Below are 20715 nucleotides of genomic sequence, written 5' to 3'. Positions count from 1 at the left end.
CAAACAGTCATTATCGCTATCCATCTTGCGTGCAGCATTTCACTTTTGCGCTGCCCCCCTCTTTCCCCAACAGTCCAGCCATGGCAGGAGCAAGCCCGCCCATTAACGCAGGCAGAAAAGAATGCAAATTTGCTCATTATTGCATTATAACAAACAGAATTTATTGCCCACTTTCTGCTTCATTTTGGCCATCAATTATTTATAACAGCCTGCGACAGGAAGAGAAAAAAACACATCCATCAGAGTGACCCAATCTGGTTTCGAGGTATTATTGAATCTTGTGGGGCTGTTGCTGGCGTGTTTTGCAAATGTGGTTTATTGGGCTGCCGAATTACTGAAATTATCCTCCTCCTGGTTTGGGCTGCTCCTTGACCCTCTCGTGCCTGTGATGCCCGCTCTTTCCCTCCAGAAACCCGGCAGAACTTCTGTCCTTTGACATACAGCCATAGAGTCACGCAGCACAGAGACCAGACTGAGCAAGATGCATCCAAGCTGGTCGCATTTGCCGCATTCCTGTTAACCAGAGGTCCCCGAACAAGGGGTGGGGGGGGGGGGTCTGTGGACCCCAAGCTGGGAAACCCTGTATCTAAACCTTTCCTATACCATTACCAAGTGGCTTTCAAATGTTCGCAAACACAAGAAAATCTGCAGGTGCTGGAAATGCAATGTAACACACACACAAAATGCCGGAGGAACTCAGCAGGCCAGGCAGCATCTATAGAAAAGAGTAAACAGTCAACGTTCCGGGACAAGACCCTTCAGGGCCTGATGAAGGGTCTCAGCCCAAAACGAAGACTGATTACTCATTCCTATAGATGCTACCTGGCCTGCTGAGTTCCTCCAGCATTTTGTGTCTTTCAAATGTTATTGTTCAAAGGAGTTCAAAGTATATTTATTATCAAGGTGTGTACACATTATACAATCTTGAGATTCGTCACCTAACAGGCAGCCACAGAACAAAGAAACCCAAAAGAGCCCATTAAAAAAATGGAGACCGTCGAACACCCAATATTCAGAGAGAGAGAGAGAGAGAGAAAAAAAACAAATCTGCAAACAATAACCATATGCAAATAGCGTTCTGAGAACTGAAGTCCACAGGCCCTTAGTTCAGCCCAGAGTGGAGCAGTGAGCTGAACCGGCCCGGCCCCCAATCTGGCCCGGCACCTAACATCGGGTTCAGCCGCCACGATACGGTCAACCATATCTGCCTTCCTCTGGTAGCTCGTTCCATATATGTGCCAACCTCTGTGTTAAAAGCTGACCCTCAAATTTTCTACTATATCTCTCCTCTCTCACCTTGAACCTAGTTCTTAATTCCCCAGCCCTGGGAAGTAGATTGAGTGCACTAGTGAAAGGTCTTTGATCAGTTTCTCCCTCCATAGATGCAGCCTGACCTGCTGAGTGTTCTCAGCCTTTTATAGGTTATTTTAGATTGCCAGTGTCTGCCTTTCTCTTTATTTTCCTGCAATTTACCGTTTAATGTGTTGGTCTGATCCTCGTCCACTCTTGTAATGGGATATCCATGTTACTCATGTCACACTCTCGAATATTAAAATAATAAACTTGTCTTCCTCACACATCTCAGGTGTCACATGATAGGACATAGGAGCAGAATCAGGCCATTCAGCCCATCGAATCTGCTCTATCATTCCATCATGGCTGATTTATTATCCCTCTCAACACCATTCTCCTGCCTTCTCCCTATAACCTTTAACTCCCTTACCAATTAAAAGCCTAGCAACCTCCACTTTAAATATACCCAATGACTGGGTCTCCTGTGGCACTGAATTCCACAGATTCCCCACCTTCTGCCTAAAGCAATTCCTCCTTAAATCTGTCTTAAAGGGACATCCTTCTACTCTGCGGCTGTGTGCTGTGGTCCCAGACTCCCCGACTCTAGGAAACTTCCTCTGCAAATCTAATCTATCTTTTAATAGTCATTGAGTTTTAATGAGGCATCAACTCCTCCCCCCCCTCATTTTTATAAACTCCAGCAACTCTATTTAACATATACTTAAGGTAGAGGTTGACAAATTCTTGATTGGGTCATGAAGGGATACGAGAAGAAGGTAGGAGATTAGGGCTGAGAAAAAAATTGGATCACCTATGAAGAAATGGTGGAGCAGACTCGATGGGCCAAATGGCCTAATTGTGCTCCTGTATCTTATGGTCTAACTACAGAGCCGTCAAACTCTCCTCATACGTGAACCCTGCAGATGCAGGTTCGATCCTGACCTCCGGTGCTGTCTGTGTGGAGTTTGCATGTTCTCCCTGCAGCCTGGAGGCTCCAGATTCCTCCCACATCCCCAAAGCATGCTGGTTGTTTAATTGGCTGCCCGAGTGTGGGCTAATAGCAGACGGATCCACAGGAGAGACGGTAGGCATGTGTGAGCAGCTATTGGCGGCCTTTTCCCCAGTAAAGGGGTAATGGGAAGAAGATGCACGACGGGCTGAATGGCCTGTCCCTGCATCATGGACACAATATACCACCCATGTCCATCTGTGGGACGTCACTAGTTCTCGCTGACTGGGTCGCGCTAGTCTTTGCGCCCAACATATTGAGTCCGATGTATCCACTGAAGCATTTTGTTCTTCAGCTTTGACAGAAGCACCAACATTTTCCTTTCACTGACAAAAGTGGTGCTGGTCACAACAGCTCTACTGTGCCTGTTCATAGAGTAGGAGAAATGGTGGGGAATGCAGGCAGGAACGATGTAGAGAGCCTAGTGACTGCCCTGCGTAGACTGCAAACTGACAACTGCTAGGTTCTTTGCGTGAGAGTTAATGGCATTCCTAATGGGGGCAAACTGAGGCCCAATTAGTCAGAACTGGGTTTATCATCACCAACATATGCTGTAAAATTTGTTGTTTTGTGGCAGCAATACACAGCAATGCCCAAAAATATACTATAAATTATAATAAAAATATACAAGTGTATATTTAGGAATGAAATGGTTACCATATGAGGAACGTCTGGAAGCTCTTGGGCTGTATTCCCTGGAGTTCAGGAGAATGAGGGGGGATCTCATAGAAACATTCCGAATGTTAAAAGGCCAGAACAGATTAGATATGGCAAAGTTATTTCCCATGGTAGGGGATTCTAACACAGGAGGGCACGACTTTAGAATTGAAGGACGTCCATTCAGAACTGAGATGCAGAGAAATTACTTTAGTCAGAGGGTGGTAAATCTGTGGAATTTTTTGCCATGAGAGGCTGTGGAGGCCAAATCATTGGGTGTATTTAAGGCAGAGGTAGATAGGTTATTGATTAGCCATGGCATCAATAGGAACGGAGTGAAGGCAGGGGAATGGGGATGGCTGGAAGAATTGGATCAGCCCATGATTGAATAGCAGAGCAGACTCGATGGGCTGAATGGCCTACTTCTGCTCCTATATCTAATGGTCTTATGTAAAAAAGATAAATAAGTAGTGACAAAAGAGAGCAAGAATAGCTGAGGTAGTATTTATGGGTTCATTATCTGTTCAGAAGAAGTTGTTCCTGAAGTGTAGAGTGTGCGTCTTCAGGCTCCTGCACCTCCTCTTGAAGGTAGTAATGAGAAGGTGCTTGGGAAGTTGTGAGGTCCAAAGGTAGGCAAGTCTCCTGGACCAGATGGACTAGGGCAGCATGGTAGCGTAGTGGTTAGCACAGCGCTCTACAGCACAGGAGACCCGGGTTCAATTTCCGCTGTTGCCTGTTCGTTTCTCCCGTGACTGCATGAGTTTCCTCCGGGTGCTCCGGTTTCCTCCCACAGTCCGAAGATCTACCGGCTGGTGGGTTAATAGATCATTGTAAATTGTCCCGTGACTAGACTAGGATTAAATTCAAAGGTTGCTAAGTGGTGTGGTTCAAAGTTCCACACTGTATCTCAATAAACAAATAAACACCCTAGGCTTCTGAAAGAGGTAGCTAAAGAGGTTGTGGAGGTATTAGTAATGATAGAAACAAAGAAACATAGAAAACCTACAGCACAATACAGGCCCTCCGGCCCACAAAGCTGTGCTGAACATGTCCTTACCTGAGAAATTACCTAGGGTTACCCATAACCCTCTATTTTTCTAAACTCCATGTACCTCTCCAGGAGTCTCTTAAAAGACCCTAATGTATCCGCCTCCACCACTGTCGCCGGCAGCCCATTCCACGCACTCACCACTCTCTGCGTAAAAAAACTTACCCCTGACATCTCCTCTGTACCTATTTCCAAGCATCCTAAAACTGTGCCCTCTCCTGCTAGCCATTTCAGCCCTGGGAAAAAGCCTCTGACTATCCACACGATGCCTCTCATCATCTTACACACCTCTATCAGGTCACCCCTCATCCTCTGACACTCCAAGGAGAAAAGGCCGAGCTCACTCAACCTATTCTCATAAGGCATGCTCCCCAATCCAGGCAACATCCTTGTAAATCTCCTCTGCATCCTTCCTATAGTGAGGCAACCAGAATTGAGCACAGTACTCCAAGCTGGCTCTGACCAGCGTCTTATATAGCTGCAACATTACCTCTCGGCTCTTAAACTCAGTCCCACGATTGATGAAGGCCAATGCACCGTATGCTTTCTTAACCACAGAGTCAACCTGTGCAGCAGCTTTGAGTGTCCTATGGACTCGGACCCCAAGATCCCTCTGATCCTCCACTCTGCCAGGAGACTCGCCATGAATACTATATTCTGTCATCATATTTGACCTTCCAAAACGAACCACCTCACACTTATCTGGGTTGAACTCCATCTGCCACTTCTCAGCCCAGTTTTGCATGCTGTCAATGTCCCACTGTAACCCCTGACAGCCCTCCACACTATCCACAACAACTCCAACCTTTGTGTCATGAATCTTTCAAGAATCAGTAGATTCTGGAATGGTTCTGGAGGACTGGAAAATTGCATACGTTACTCCATTTCTTTAAGAAGGGAGGGAGGTAAAAGACAGGAAATTATAGGCCAGTGAGCCTGACCTCAGTGGCTGAGAAGATGTTGGAGATTAAGGATGAGGTTTCATGCAGGATTCCCTGAAGTTTAACTTGTAGGTTGAGTCAGTGGTACAGAAAGCAAATGCAATGTTAGCATTAATTTCAGGAAACCTAGAATATAAAAGCAATGATGTAGTGCTTTATAAAGACTTATAAGGCATTGGTCAGGGCACACTTGGAGTATTTTGAGCTGTCTCCACACAACAGATGTTGTGACATCATTTTAATTGTGATGTCATCATAGTAGCAGGTAGGTTAACATGATATCATAGATGTGATTTAACAAAAGAAGATTGATTCGATATTCTTTTTTATTAAATATCATTCCTACAGTTCTGATCATAATCTTGTGTAACGCATCTTGCTGCCTCACTTCTACCATCAGGAAGGAGGTACAGGAGCCTTAGGAACAGGAACAGTTATTACCCTACAGCCATCAGGCTCCTGAACCAATGTGGATAACTGCACTCACCACAATGAGCCTTGGGTCTCATACCACCAGGTTCAGGAACAGTTATTACCCTACAGCTGAACCAATGTGGCTAAGTTCACCCATCTCAACACTAAACTGATTCCACAACCTACAGACTCACTTTCAAGAGGCGGGAGAAGAAGATGGCAGCGCGACGCAGTGCGCGCAGCTCTCCGGTGAAATGATATCGTATTTGTAAGTAGGATGCCGTGCACAATTCTGATTTGATGGAGACAGACGTGAGAAGGAACAGAGGAACATCTGGAGGAATTTCTGAAATGCCCGGTTCACTGCCGCTGCTACTGTGCAATCGAGAATCTCTGGAGGGAAGGCCCCAAAATCCTCGGCTTTGCCTGCTGCTGGCGACCGAGGCTGGGGTCGAAGCGTTCGGCAGAGGTGGTGCTCAGTACTCAGTGTCGGATGGCTGAGCGGAGCCCGAAGTTTTCGGACAACTGTGTGAGATGTGGGACTTTCGAGAGACTGAACTTTTTTACTGTGCCCATGGCCTGTTCTTCATCAAGTTATGGTATTGTTGCACTGTTGTAACTATGTGTTATAATTATGTGGTTTTTGTTAGTTTTTCAGTCTTGGTCTGTCCTGTGTTTCTGTGATATCACACCGGAGGAATATTGTATCATTTCTTAATGCATGCATTACTAAATGGCAATAAAAGAGGACTGCCTGTCCTCATAATCTAATCTAATAATCTAATCTAAGAACTGGCCAACACTTGTTCCCTGTATTATCTTTCTATTTGCCCACTTTACTTTTGCTCATTAGTTGTTTGTCAGTCTTTGTTTATACATGGTTTTTCTTAGATTCTATTATATTTCTTTATTTTCCCCATAAATGCCTGCAAGATAATGAATCTCAGGGTGGTATATGTGACTTTTTGATGAGTGATTTGATCAAACCAGATTTGATTAGGGAGCTTAAGGTAAAGGAACCTTTAGGAGACAGTGGTCATAATATGGTAGAATACACCCTGCTGTGGAAGCCAAGAAGGAGAAGCTAAAATCAGATGATCAGTGGAGCAAAAGGAACTACAAAGGAGCTGGCCGAAGTTCGGAAATCAACGAACTTTAGAACAGAAGCAAGGGGGAATTTCTTTAATCATAGGGTGGTGAATTTGTGGAATTCATTGCCACAGGCAACTGCGGAGGTTAGATATTTGAAGTGGTGTTTGGTAGGTTCTTGATTAGTAAGGGCGTCGATAGTTATGGGCAGGAGAATGAGGTTGAGAAGAATAATAAATCAGCCGTGATGGAATGGTGGAGTGGATTTGATGGGCTGGATGGCCTCATTCTGCTCCTATGTCTTATGGCTTTATGGCCTTATCATATGGCACCAGTTTTATCCTGGTGAACTCTGGGCAGATGGGTGTGGAGTTGCGCTGTCATCTGGCGCAAGGAAGTTACAAGTTACCATTGGTCTGACCTAATATCAACAAGGTATTAACTGAGGTTCTGTGGTTCTGCCTGAATGCTGCACCATGTCTAATAATCTAGGTCTGACCCAGAAGGAAGCATACTAGCTCGTCCTGCTGAATCATTTCTACAGTTATTGATTCTGATTTATATCCCAGTAATCGTTCCAACTCTCAGATGACCCAGTTAGCCCGAAGAAGCACTCGGCATTTTGGGCCGATATCCTGGAAAAGAGAGGGGAAGACAGCAGAATAAAAAGGTGGGGGGAAGGGGAGGAAGACAAGCAGGAAGATGATAGGTGAAGCCAGATAGTAGGAAAGGTAAAGGGCAGGAGACAAAGGAATCTGATAAGATCATAAGACATAGGTGCAGAATTAGGCCATTTTGCCCATCTAGCCTGCTCCATTTCATCATGCCTGATCCAATTTTTGTCTCAGCCTTAATCTCCCGTCTTCTCCCTGCATCCCTTCATGCCCTGACCAATCAAGAATCTATCAGCCTCTGCCTTAAATACACATAAAAACTTGGCCTCCACAGCTGCCTGTGGTAAAGAATTCCATGAATTCACCACCCTCTGGCTAAAGAAATTCCTCCTTATCTCCATTCTAAAAGGATGAACCTCTCTTCTGAGGCTGTGTCCTCTGGTCTTAGACTGTCCCACCAAAGGAAACATCCTCTCCACATCACACTTTCAAGACCTTTCACCATTCGATAGGTTTCAATGAGGTCACCCCACATTCTTCTGAATTCTAGTGAATACAGGACCAGAGCCATCAAATGCTCTTCCTATGACAAACCATTCAATACTGGAATCATTTTCATGAACCTCCTATGAACCCTCTCCAGTTTCAGCACATCCTTTCTAAAATAAGGGGCCCAAACCTGCTCACAATACTCTAAGTGAGGCCTCACCAGTGCTTTATGAAGTTCCAACATTTTATCCTTGCTTTGAAATTCTAGTCCTCTTGAAATGAATGCTAAATTGCATTTGCCTTCCTCACCACAGACTCAACCTGTAAATTAACCTTCAGGGAATCCTACACAAGGACTCCCAAGTCCCCTTGCACCTCAGATTTTTTGTATTTTCTCTCCATTTAGAAAATAGTCAGTCCTTTCATTTCTTCTACCAAAGTGCATGACCATAAACTTCCCGACACTGTATTCCATCTGCCATTTCTTTGCCCATTTCCCTAATCTGTCCAAGTCCTTCTGTAGCCTCTCTAATTCCTCAAAAATACCTGCCCCTCCATGCTTCATATAGTCTGCAAACTATGGAATGAAGCCATCAATTCCAACATCCAAATCATTGACATATAACGTAAAAAGCATCTGTCCCAGCACAGACCCCTGTGGAACACCATTAGTCACCGGCAGTCAGCCAGAAAAGGCTGCCTTTATTCCCACTCTTTGCCTCCTGCCAATCAGCCACAGCTTTATCCATGCTAGAATCTTTCCTGTAATACCATGGGCTCGTAGCTTGTTAAGCAGCTTCATGTTTGGCACTTTGTCAAAGGCATTCAGAAAATCCAAGCACACAACATTAACCAATTCTCCTTTGTCTATTCTGCTCGTTGTTACCTAGGCATCCGTTAGTCTCATGAGACCATGGATTTGCACCTTGGAATGTTTCCAGGGCGCAGGCCTGGGCAAGGTTGTATGGAAGACCAGCAGTTGCCCATGCTGCAAGTCTCCCCTCTCCACGCCACCGATGTTGTCCAAGGAAAGGGCATTAGGACCGATACAGCTTGGCACCGGTGTCGTCGCAGAGCAATGTGTGGTTAAGTGCCTTGCTCAAGGACACACACGCTGCCTCAGCCAAGGCTTGAACTAGCAACCTTCAGATCAATAGACGAACGCCTTAATCACTTGGCCACACGCCAACTTGTTTGTTATTCCTTCAAAGAATTCCAACAAATGTCAGGCAAGATTTCCTCTTGAGGAAACCATGCTGACTAAGGCCTATTTTATCATGTGCCTCTAAGTACCCTGAGACCTCATCCTTAATAATCAACTCCAACATCTTCCCTTCCTGATAGGAGAGGAGAGTGGACCAGGGGAGAAAGGAAAGGAGGAGGGGAAACAGTGAAGGTGACAGGCAGGCAAGAAGAGATAAGAGGCCAGAATGGGAAATAGAAAAAGTGGGGAAGGGGAGGGAAAAATAGAAATCCATATTCATTAGGTTGAGGGCTTCCCAAACAGTTGCCTCTCCACCCTGAGAGTGTCGCCTCATCATGGAACAAGAGGAGGCCATGGGCTGACACGTCGGAACACTTATGGGAGTCGGAGTTAAAATGTTAGGCCACCGGAAAATTCTGCTTTTGGCAGATGGAATGAAGGTGCTGAACGAAGCGGTCCCCCAGTGTACGACAGGTACAAGGTCTTTCCACGTTCTTCGCCCCAGCTGATGATAGAGTATTAGAAACAGACACTTTGGCCCAGTGAGGCTGTGCCGACTATCAAGCACACACTCACACCTGTCCAGTGTTAACTCCACGTTATTGTCCCATTCCCATCAGCTCTTCCCAGATCCAAACCGATCCTTCCCCTTCCCTCCTGCAGTCAAGCCAAAGCTTCTTCCTTCACAAGCAAGGTGCAGAAGTCTTCACCTCCTACAGTTCACGGTCACTACATCAGAGGGTTAACCTGGCTGCAGAAGCCCACGTCCGAGTCAGCGTCCAGGTCCTCTGGAGGCTGAAGAAGTTGGGGATAAGGGGCGTTTATGTGTCAGGGTGGGAGGGAGGCTTTCTTTTGCCACTGTTGTTTCATTGCTTTTTGTGTTCTGTGTTGTTCTGTGGGTAAGATATGTTGGCACCAGGATGTAGAAACATAGAAAATCTACAGCACAATACAGGCCCTTCAGCCCACAATGCTGTGCCGAAAATGTACTTTATTTTAGAAATTACTTAGGGTTACCCATAGCCCTCTTTTTTTTAAGCTCCATGCACCTATCCAGGAATCTCTTAAAAGATCCTATCGTTTCCACCTCCACCACCGTCGCCGGCAGCCCATTCCACGCACTCACCACTCTCTGCGTAGAAAAACTTACCTCTGACATCTCCTCTGTACCTACTTCCAAGCACCTTAAAACTGCGCTCTCCCGTGCTAGCCATTTCAGCCCTGGGAAAAAGCCTCTGACTATCCACATGATCAATGCCTCTCATCATCTTGTACACCTCTATCAGGTCACCTCTCATCCTCTGACGCTCCAAGGAAAAAATGCCGAGTTCCCTCAACCTATTCTCATAAGGCGTGTTCCCCAATCCAGGCAACATCCTTGTAAATCTCCTCTGCATCCTTTCTATGGTTTCCACATCCTTCCTGTAGTGAGGTGACAGAACTGAGCACAATACTCCAAGTGGGGTCTGACCAGGGTCCTATGTAGCTGCAACATTACCTCTCATCTCTTAAACTCAATCCCGTGATTGATGAAGGCCAATGCACCGTATGCCTTCTCAACCACAGAGTCAACCTGCACAGCTGCTTTGAGTGTCCTATGGACTCGGACCCCAAGGTCCCTCTGATCCTCCACACTGCCAAGAAAGAGTCTTACCATTAATACTATGTGCTGCCATCATATTTGACTTACCAAAAGGAACTGCTTCACACTCACGTGTGTGGCGACACTTGCTGGCTACCCCCCCCCCCAGCGCATCGTGTGCGTTGGTCGTTAGCGCAAACGGCGTATTTCACTCTATGTTGCGACGCACCCGCGGGAAATAAAGTTGAAACTTAACCTTCTCCTATTCTCCGCAGCCCCTCTGGTATCTGGGGCGCCCTGATGAAATAGCATATGCCGGGCCAGGGAGAACTCAGGCTGTCATGTAGGGGTGGGGTGACGTATGAGTTAAACAGTGGTGAGGCATGGGGGCAGGGATTTACACTCAGGCGGTCGAAAACGGAGGTGCTGTTTAATCGGGACATCAATGGGAGCATGAACAAAGGGTGACCAATAAAAACCAGTCTGTGTGAAGCAGAGAATGGAACGGATAATTGCATGCTGAATACGCAATCGATACTACTTATTTATTTTATTTAGAGGTACCTCACGGAATGGGCTCTTCCGGCCCAACTTGCAGACTCCCCGCAGGGCAATTTCAAAGATTCGAAGTGCATTTATTATCAAAGAATAAGTTATACAACCTTGAGATGTGTCTGCTTACAGGCCGTCGCAAAGCAAAGTATCCAAAAGAACCCGATTAAGAATAAAGACCAACCCCCACAGAGAAAGAGGGAAAAAAACAGATCATGCAAACAACAGAAGAGAGTAACAACAGCATTCTGAACCAAATTGAGTCCTTAGATCCAAATACCCTGGAGCAGCCCGGACTAGGCCCAAAGCCTCAGTATTCAGTTCGTCATTTTAGCGGGGTAAATCACTGTAAATTTCGCCCTTCGAGCCGCGGCACCCAGAAACCTCCTGATTTAATCCTAGGCTAATCATGGGACAACTTACAATGAGCGATTAACCTATCAACTGGCAGGATTTGGACTCTGGGAGGAAACTTGAGCACCCGGAGGAAACCCCTGCGGTCACGGGGAGAACGTAGAAACCCCTTACAGGCAGCGGTGCAGTTAAGGCAAGTAAAATTCTGGCCTTAACCAGTTGGGGTGCTGAATACAGGGAGATTAACCTTTGGCCTTGTCCAGGCCTCAGCTCGAGTCCTGTGTGCAATTTTGGCCCCTAAATATCAGTAGGATTTGATAGCCTGGAGAGGGTGCAGAGGAGATTCACCAAGACGATGCCTGGGATGGAGCAGTTCAGTTATGCTTAATGGTTTCAATAGGTACATTTAATGTCAAAGGAATGTCTACAATATACATTCTGAAATTCTTCTTCTTTGCAAACGTCCACAAAAACAGAGGAGTGCCCCAAAGAATGAATGACAGTTAAAACGTTAGAACCCCAAAGCCCCCTTCCAACTCCCCCCTCCCACGCATAAGCAGCAGCAAAACAATGACCCCCCCGTCCCCCACCAACAAAAGAGCAATGGCATTCTCCCCCCCCACGAACACTCAAGCATGCAGCAAAGCATCGATAAAGATGCAGACTTGCAGTATCCCAAAGACTTCTCGTTCACCCAGTAATTCGACATACCACAGGCTGTCTTTCTCCCGAATAAGGGAAAAAGGGGTGTCCCCATTTCACAGCGAGAGGGGAGACATAACAAAGCAACTCTCTGATTTATGGTGTTAAAAGTCTGTTGTGTCGGGAAGTAGCCCAAGAAATAGTGGATGCATTAGTGATAATTTTTCAAAACTCGTTAGATTCTGGACTAGTTCCTGAGGATTGGAGGGTGGCTAATGTAACTCCACTTTTTAAAAAAGGAGGGAGAGAGAAACCGGGGAATTATAGACCGGTTAGCCTAACGTCGGTGGTGGGGAAACTGCTGGAGTCAGTTATCAAGGATGTGATAACAGCACATTTGGAAAGTGGTGAAATGATCGGACAAAGTCAGCATGGATTTGTGAAAGGAAAATCATGTCTGACGAATCTCATAGAATTTTTTGAGGATGTAACTAGTAGAGTGGATAGGGGAGAACCAGTGGATGTGGTATATTTGGATTTTCAGAAGGCTTTTGACAAGGTCCCACACAGGAGATTAGTGTGCAAACTTAAAGCACACGGTATTGGGGGTAAGGTATTGGTGTGGGTGGAGAGTTGGTTAGCAGACAGGAAGCAAAGAGTGGGAATAAACGGGACCTTTTCAGAATGGCAGGCGGTGACTAGTAGGGTACCGCAAGGCTCAGTGCTGGGACCCCAGTTGTTTACAATATATATTAATGACTTGGATGAGGGAATTAAATGCAGCATCTCCAAGTTTGCAGATGACACGAAGCTGGGTGGCAGTGTTAGCTGTGAGGAGGATGCTAAGAGGATGCAGGGTGACTTGGATAGGTTGGGTGAGTGGGCAAATTCATAGCAGATGCAATTTAATGTGGATAAATGTGAAGTTATCCACTTTGGTGGCAAAAATAGGAAAACAGATTATTATCTGAATGGTGGCCGATTAGGAAAAGGGGAGGTGCAATGTGACCTGGGTGTCATTATACACCAGTCATTGAAAGTGGGCATGCAGGTACAGCAGGCGGTGAAAAAGGCGAATGGTATGCTGGCATTTATAGCGAGAGGATTTGAGTACAGGAGCAGGGAGGTACTACTGCAGTTGTACAAGGCCTTGGTGAGACCGCACCTGGAGTATTGTGTGCAGTTTTGGTCCCCTAATCTGAGGAAAGACATCCTTGCCATAGAGAGAGTACAGAGAAGGTTCACCAGATTGATTCCTGGGATGGCAGGACTTTCATATGAAGAAAGAATGGATGAACTGGGCTTGTACTCGTTGGAATTTAGAATATTGAGGGGGGATCTGATTGAAACGTATAAGATCCTAAAGCGATTGGACAGGCTAGATGCAGGAAGATTGTTCCCAATGTTGGGGAAGTCCAGAACGAGGGGTCACAGTTTGAGGATAGAGGGGAAGCCTTTTAGGACTGAGATTAGGAAAAACTTCTTCACACAGAGAGTGGTGAATCTGTGGAATTCTCTGCCACAGGAAACAGTTGAGGCCAGTTCATTGGCTATATTTAAGAGGGAGTTAGATATGGCCCTTGTGGCTACGGGGGTCAGGGGGTATGGAGGGAAGGCTGGGGCGGTGTTCTGAGTTGGATGATCAGCCATGATCATAATAAATGGCGGTGCAGGCTCGAAGGGCCGAATGGCCTACTCCTGCACCTATTTTCTATGTTTCTATGTTTCTATGTTTCCGGGCTCTGTGCCCAAAGAACTCGGGTCTCTGGGTATATAGCCAGCAGCTAGGTCGCTGCTTACGGATCTCTATCTCCCATGATGCACCAGGCGGCGGCACCAGCCTCAAATCCGCCCGCCTCCAGAGCCATGAAAATCCGGCACCCTGAAGGCACGCTGGTCTTCCAGGCTGCGTCCTTGGCGTATCGAAAAGCGGCCAGTCGTGGGGCCCCGAGAGTGGGTATCCATTTCCGCAAAGAACTGAAGTCAGCGTGTAACTCCAGGTCAGGGTCTTCAAAAGAACCTTGAAAGGGGTAAAAAAGGAGATATCAAGGATAGAAATAGAGCTGTTTCTGACGTTGCAAGCAAAGGAATCACCGTTAGGCACCATCCTGCTCTTAAGCTCTGCCTCCTGTGAAGAGACCAGAAAGACTGGGTCTGCTGTCTTTGAGTGGAGAAAATTAAAACGTACGTAAGTGAGATATTATATAATATTATGAAATGTGTATTTAAGGTAGACTATGAAACATCTCCCCTTATCAGAGGTGAATAAAACTGGCAAATACAGGGTAAAAATTTGAGTGGGGATTGGAGGGAGTTCTGATCTGTCCAGCGAGGGAGGAGCGTACCTGGGGTGTACTGAATGAGAGTGGGGGAAGCAGAGTCGCTGATACAGGAAATATCCAGATGAGCATGTGGGTCACCTGGATTCCAAAGGCTGTGGGACAAGTGCTGGAAGACAGGGTTAATATGAATGGTGCTCATTGGCCAGCAGTGTCTGAATGGCCTACTTCCATGCCATGAGGCTCTGGATGGCGGAGCAGACTCGATGGGCTGAATGGCCTCCTATTGTATCTCTTTATGGTTACGTAATAGATATCACTCACAGAGGACTAACGGTGATGAAGAAGGGAGTTGGAATAATATAATGTTGGGCGTTCAATATCGCAATAACCTTTATTGCATATTGTAATAAGTGAGTTATTAAATGTTTTTTTTAAACAAAGGCAGAAAATGCTAGAGATTCTGAGTGGGTCAAGAAACTTCAGTGGAGAGATGCTGACAATATTTCAGGACAATCACCCTTTTTATAGAGACATAGAGTTATGGAAAGGTAGAGCACAGAAACAGGCCGTTCGGGTCAACTCGACCACGCCAAACCATTTAAGCTGACTTCTCCCATTGACTTGGGTTTGGGTATGTGATCCTCCACAGTATCCCACGTGGGAACTTAAACTGGAGGTGGCAGTATTTTTTTTTAACGAGGTCGAGTTGTGAGCTCGACATCAACCCGGCACGGATGGAGAGCGCGCTCGGGAGCGGTCTGTCAGTGGATCGAACTCGGGAACCTCTGTTCTCGAGCGCGGCGCTGATCTCCAGCTGACTGGAACCATAGGCCTACTATCTATGTACCTACCCAAACTTGTCTTAAATGTTGAAATCGAACTCGCATTCACGGGCAGCTCGCTTCGCACTCTCAGCCTCCTCTGAGTGAAGAACTTTCTCCTCATGTTCCCCTCAAACTTTTCACCTTTCACCCTTAACCTATGACCTCTGGTTGTTGTCCCACCCAACCTCAGTGGAAAAAGCTCTCATAATTTTGTACCCCTCATGATTTTGTATACCTCAATCAAATCTCCTCTCAATCTTCTACATTCCAAGGATTAAGTCCTAACCGATTCAATCTTTCCCTAGAACTCAAGTTTACTGCATTGTCAGTACTCTTCCCTTTTTGATTACAGTTTTGCATCCTGATTAGATCACCATGACTCTGAATGGCACCCGTTGTGACAGGAGCCAATGAGAAACTTTTTTACTGGAAACAAGAGGCAAGGTGGTGTGTCAATGTGACAGGGTAATGGACTTTACGGTTTGCGGCTAATAGTGTTGCTTGTACCTGGCATTCTCCCAATCACCACCAGGACATCTGGGTGAGGGCAGTGGAGGGGAAGTCCAGTCGAGGGTGAATTTCAGCACACAGGAAGTTTGGAAGTGAGGTTCAAAGATTCAAAGTAAAAGTACATTTATTGTCAAAGAATGTATAAATTATACAACCTTGAGGTTTGTTTGCCTATAGGCAGCCGCAAAGCAAGGAACCCGAAAGAACCCAATAAAAAAATACCAACCTCCTTTGCACACAGAGAAAGAGAGAAAAAAAAACAAATCATGCAAACAATTTTCCCATCTTGTTCCCCAACAATGTCCAAGGAAGCGATTTGGAATGTGGCAGTTTCAGAGGCGTGGCAGCAAATACCGAGACTCAGCCTAACACCCCACAGCTTTCAATTTCTCTTTCGAATGAGGAAGACTCCAGGAAGCGGAACACCTCTGGGTTGCCTTTCCAGCTGATGACGCGATTTCCTTGAGGAACAAGTCGGACACTCCGAATTGGATCACGTGGAAGGTCAATCCCTTCCGGGAGTAAAATGCAACCCATGCTGGTCTCTCAGTCTGGTTCGGCTTGGGATTGGGGAAGGAAATTTGTAAACCAATGGTGTGACTGGAACTGTTGTGCATTTAATATTTAAATAATGTGAGTATTTTCTAAATATGTCATTGATTAAGCATTCTTGTATATTTAAATAATTCATTAATTTATATGTATAAACGTATGAATTACTTACATCAACACGTTACTACGTGATACAAGCGCACCTCACTTAAAATAAGATCAAAGTTACACCCTCATTTCAGACTCCTGTGTCATTCTTTGAATTAGTTTAATATTTTGATGTTACAAAACATGACTGGAACCGCTACTCTTTTGAGGCTGCACGTGAGGGGGGGGTTTGTGGGGAGCATACAGGTGATGGGAAAAGTCAGGAAGTGTCGGGGACACAAGAGATTTTGCAGATGCTGGAAATCTTGAGTAACACACACAAAGTGCTGGAGGAACTCAGCAGGTCAGACAGCTTCTATGGAGGGAAATAAACAGTAGGTTTTGAGTTGGACATCAATGAGGGAGGAGCTAAGAGGGTGACTTCTGTGAGTTTATCTGTGAAACAGCTGAAGTTCCTCTCTTTAATGTCCCTTTTCTCGTTTTCAAGGTGGCTGGGTTCTGTTGGAGTCTGTGATCTACAGCTGCACTCAAACTGTGGTTTTACACGACGGTGGAGATGTTCACCTTCTGGGTGAGGTGCTGTGGAGGACCGATTCCTCGCCCGTGTCACCGCTGGAATGTAGCGGGAGATGGGAACTTCGAGGCTGTCGGAGACCTCTGCACTCGGTCGACCACTCTCTCCCTCTCGAGATGGAGATGGGAGGAAGGGTCTGCTGGTTCTCCAGTCAGGTGAGATCGAATAAGCATTGCTGAAGGCTGTAACGTCGAAACATCTGTGGAAGGGGTGACACTTCTCTCTCCCTTGTTAGTGGGAGAGAGAGCCTATGGCATGTTAGAGTGCTGGGTTATGGACTGTAGTTTTTGATGGACCTAGATTCATGGTCTCCTTGGAGGCTTTTCTACTGCTTGCACGATGGTTGGCGGTCACTGGTGTAGAGCACGTGCAGAGAGTGGGGGGGGGTGGAAGGGTTGATGCTTTGTTGCTACTTGTGCATGGGAGGAGGGAGGGGGGCTTAGGGGCTCTGACATTTTTCTGTCATTCATTATTTGGGGCTGGCTGGTGGCGTAGTGGCATCAGCGCCGGACTTCGGAGCGAAGGCTCCCGAGTTCGAATCCAGCAGGCTCCCCTGCACGCTTTCCATCCGTGTTGGGTTGAGCGTCGAGCTAGCAACTCGGCCTCATGAAAGTAAGAAAGCCTGCTAAAAAAAATGCTGTCATGACGGCGTCCTGATGACTCCACTCCACTTCATTATTTGGGGTTTTCTTTCTATTTCGTGGATGTCTGTGAAGAGTAAGAATTTCAGGTTGTACATTGTATACATTCTCTGATATTAAACAGAACCATTGAACCGTGATCCATTCCTGCTTCTTCCCTGTTATTTATCGGCTGATTTCCTTCAAGGTCTCATGGAATGCAGACAAGGGTTGCCTCATTTGTCTGGGGTCGCTGAGCTCCAGGTTCAGGAAGTTGGGGAGACCTTGATGGAGAAGTTTATCCACTTGCCATTTGCAGTTACTCCAACATGCACAGAGCTTAAAGAATGTAACTGACTTTTAGGTAAATCTGCAAAGCCTTTTCTTTTGTCATTGTGTTTGAGGGGGGAGGGTGGCAGGGGGAATTAACACAACCATCTTCAGTGCAAAGTCTCATCCAATGGCTTGCCTTTAAATCAACTGCACACATCCTAAGACGAGACTTATCGTGCTGCAAGCGGGCAGGTGATTTATAGCGCAATGTCACCGAAATTTACTTCAACAAATATTTTCCTTCTTGCTCCGGGTTGGGCTTTCACTGGTGCGGAGTCAATTGGATGGTCGTGCCTGTCTCCTGGACACGGAGCCAACTGCTACCGAGTTAATATATTACATCCAAATCCTATTAGAGCTGAATCTTACAGAGCCTTCAAAATGTTCTGCCGTGGCATTTTGTGAAGTAATTACACAATGCCTCTGTCACGTGGCGCTGATTTAATCAGGAAAGACATTACAGAAACCGAGTATTTTCAGATTCTGTTTAGCTTGGCCATTAATCACTGTCAGTGGAGTGATTGCTTTGGACTTTGCTGTCCAAAGTAGTAAATGGACTTTCTTAACCACTTCCCTCCTTGTGCCATTACAATTTCTTTCAATATTCATTAATTCCTTCAAAAAAACTTTTCCTTTTACTGCTCTTATTTTTAACCCTGTGGCCGCTGGCTGTTTTGGGGGAGGGTGGGGGAATGAAATTTTACCTCCTCCCTTCCCCTGCTCTGGAAAGTGGCTCCTTGACTGATCAGTGATGGGAAAAAGGTGGGGGGGGAGGGAGACATCAAGTGCAGACACCCCTTTGTTGCCTGGGGGATCTGGGGTGGAAAGTGTGGCACCGTATATTCCCATCTAATAGACGGCAATTTCAGCCGGTGCTGCAGAGCTGTGTGGTTCGTGAGACTTGGCAGCTCCTCTCAGAGTCTCTGGAGGGCCTGCTTCTCATATTCTGGCTGCATTTCAGCCCAGTGTCCCCAGATCAAAGCGTTATTAGATGTGGAACATGCTGCCCAATAAGATAGTGGAGGCAGGTACTCTCACCACCTACAAACCATTGTAGGTGCTCACTTGACTTGCCCAGGAACACAAGGCTGTGGCCCTAGCGGGACGTATGATGAAAGACGACGCAGAAGGATCAGAAGTGGTGAGAATGAGCAAGTTTCAAATTCCTGGGTGTCAATATCTCCGCGGACGCAACATACCGGTGCAGCTGTAAAGAAGGCGAGACGGCGGCTATATTTCATTAGGAGTTTGGTTTGTTACCGAAAATATTTAAAAACTTCTACAAATGTACTGTGGAGAGCATTCTGACTGGCTGCTTCACCATCTGGTGTGGCGGGGGAGGGGTGCTACTGCACAAGATCAAAGCAAGTTGCAGAAACTTTTAAAATTAGTCTGCTCCATCATGGGTACTAGCTTCCAAGGTATCGCCAAGGAGCAATGCCTCAGAAAGGCAGCGTCCATCACTAAGGATCTCCACCACCCAGGACATGCCCTCTTCTCACTGTTACCATCAGGTAGGAGGTACAGAAGCCTAAAGGCACACACTCAACGATTCAGAAACAGCTTCTTCCCCTCTGCCATCCGATTCCTAAATGGACATTGAACGCATGAACACTACCTCACTAGTTTTTTTAAAATTTCTGGCTTATTTTGAACTTAACTATTTAATAGAGATATATATACACTTGATGTAATTTAGTATTTTTTTCTCTATTTATCATGCATTTCATTGTGCTGCTTCCATAAAGCTAATGAATTTCACGACATAAGCTGGTAGCATTATTCTGATCTGATTCTGGTTCTGAAAGAGGTTTGCTGAAGACTGCCTGTGTTCGATCGATTCTGGAGAAGGTCCATGTTAGTCAGCACAACTGCAAGGATCCCTAGGGAACCCAAGAGCAGGAGTTGCACGGACTTTGACAATTCAAACAAAAGAAAGATTTATTACAGAAATTAACCATCAAAACTAACATGAACTCATGGAAACTGGACAGGATCTTGACTCACTTTGCACAAAAGAACTGGAGCTGAGCTTCAGCAGACAGGGATCTCCAATGAACGAGCAAAGAGGGATTGTCATGCTCCCTTGAAATACACCCTGGAGCACACAGGAATTCAGGACTAATCAGACAACATAGGTGTCCAGACAAAGCAACAATCCCCAAAGACAACAGCTACAATACAGGACATTAAAATCCCGCGCTAATTAAATTACCCCAAATTGAATAAAAGTGATAAATACAAAGAGTTTAATAATCCCCACGATCCAAAATGAGACAGCTGCAACACAAAGTGAAAATCCAGAGCTGATCCAAAGACAAACAATTCGACATAAAAGGTAAACAGTCCCAGGGACACTGCAAACCCACAAGGTGACACCGAGAAAGTACAATATAAAAGAATCTTTTTTGCTTCATTTAAAAAGGACCCCCGGTTGTGACAACACCACCTCGGGCTGAAGGGCCCATACTGTGATGTGCTGGCAATGAGGGGACGCGCGTGGGCTGGTTGAGTTGTGTCACAACAAGAGAAAGGCGTTGATTGTGCACTCCAGGTAAGGGACGACGGGAGAACACGCATCAGTCCGCAGTGAGGGATCAGCCGGGGAAAGGGTCAGCGGCTCAGAGGATCTGCCCTGGGCTCGACGTGTCGACGCAATCACAAAGAAGACATGCCAGCTGCTATACCTCATTAGGCGTCTGAGGAGATTTGGTACGAAACTGGAGATTCTTGCAAATTTCTGCAGGCGAACAGCATTCCGACCGGTTGCATCGCTGCCCGATAAGGAGGCGCTGGTGCAGCGGGAAAGAAAGGGGCCGAAGAGCATTGTAGAATTCGACAACTGCATCGTGGTCTCAACTGGCTGCATCACAGCCCGACATGCTGCTCGAGGTCACAAGAGGCTGCAGCGGGTTGTAGACTTAGCAAGCTCCGTCACGGGCGCAAGCCTCCACACAGTCAGAATCCGTTCAAGGGACAGTGCCTCAAAAAGGTGGCATCCATCATTAAGGACTAGCACAATCC

Source organism: Mobula birostris, chromosome 10 (assembly GCF_030028105.1).
Source record: "Mobula birostris isolate sMobBir1 chromosome 10, sMobBir1.hap1, whole genome shotgun sequence".
Lineage (NCBI taxonomy): Eukaryota > Metazoa > Chordata > Chondrichthyes > Myliobatiformes > Myliobatidae > Mobula > Mobula birostris.
Note: the sequence above shows the minus strand (reverse complement) of the source record.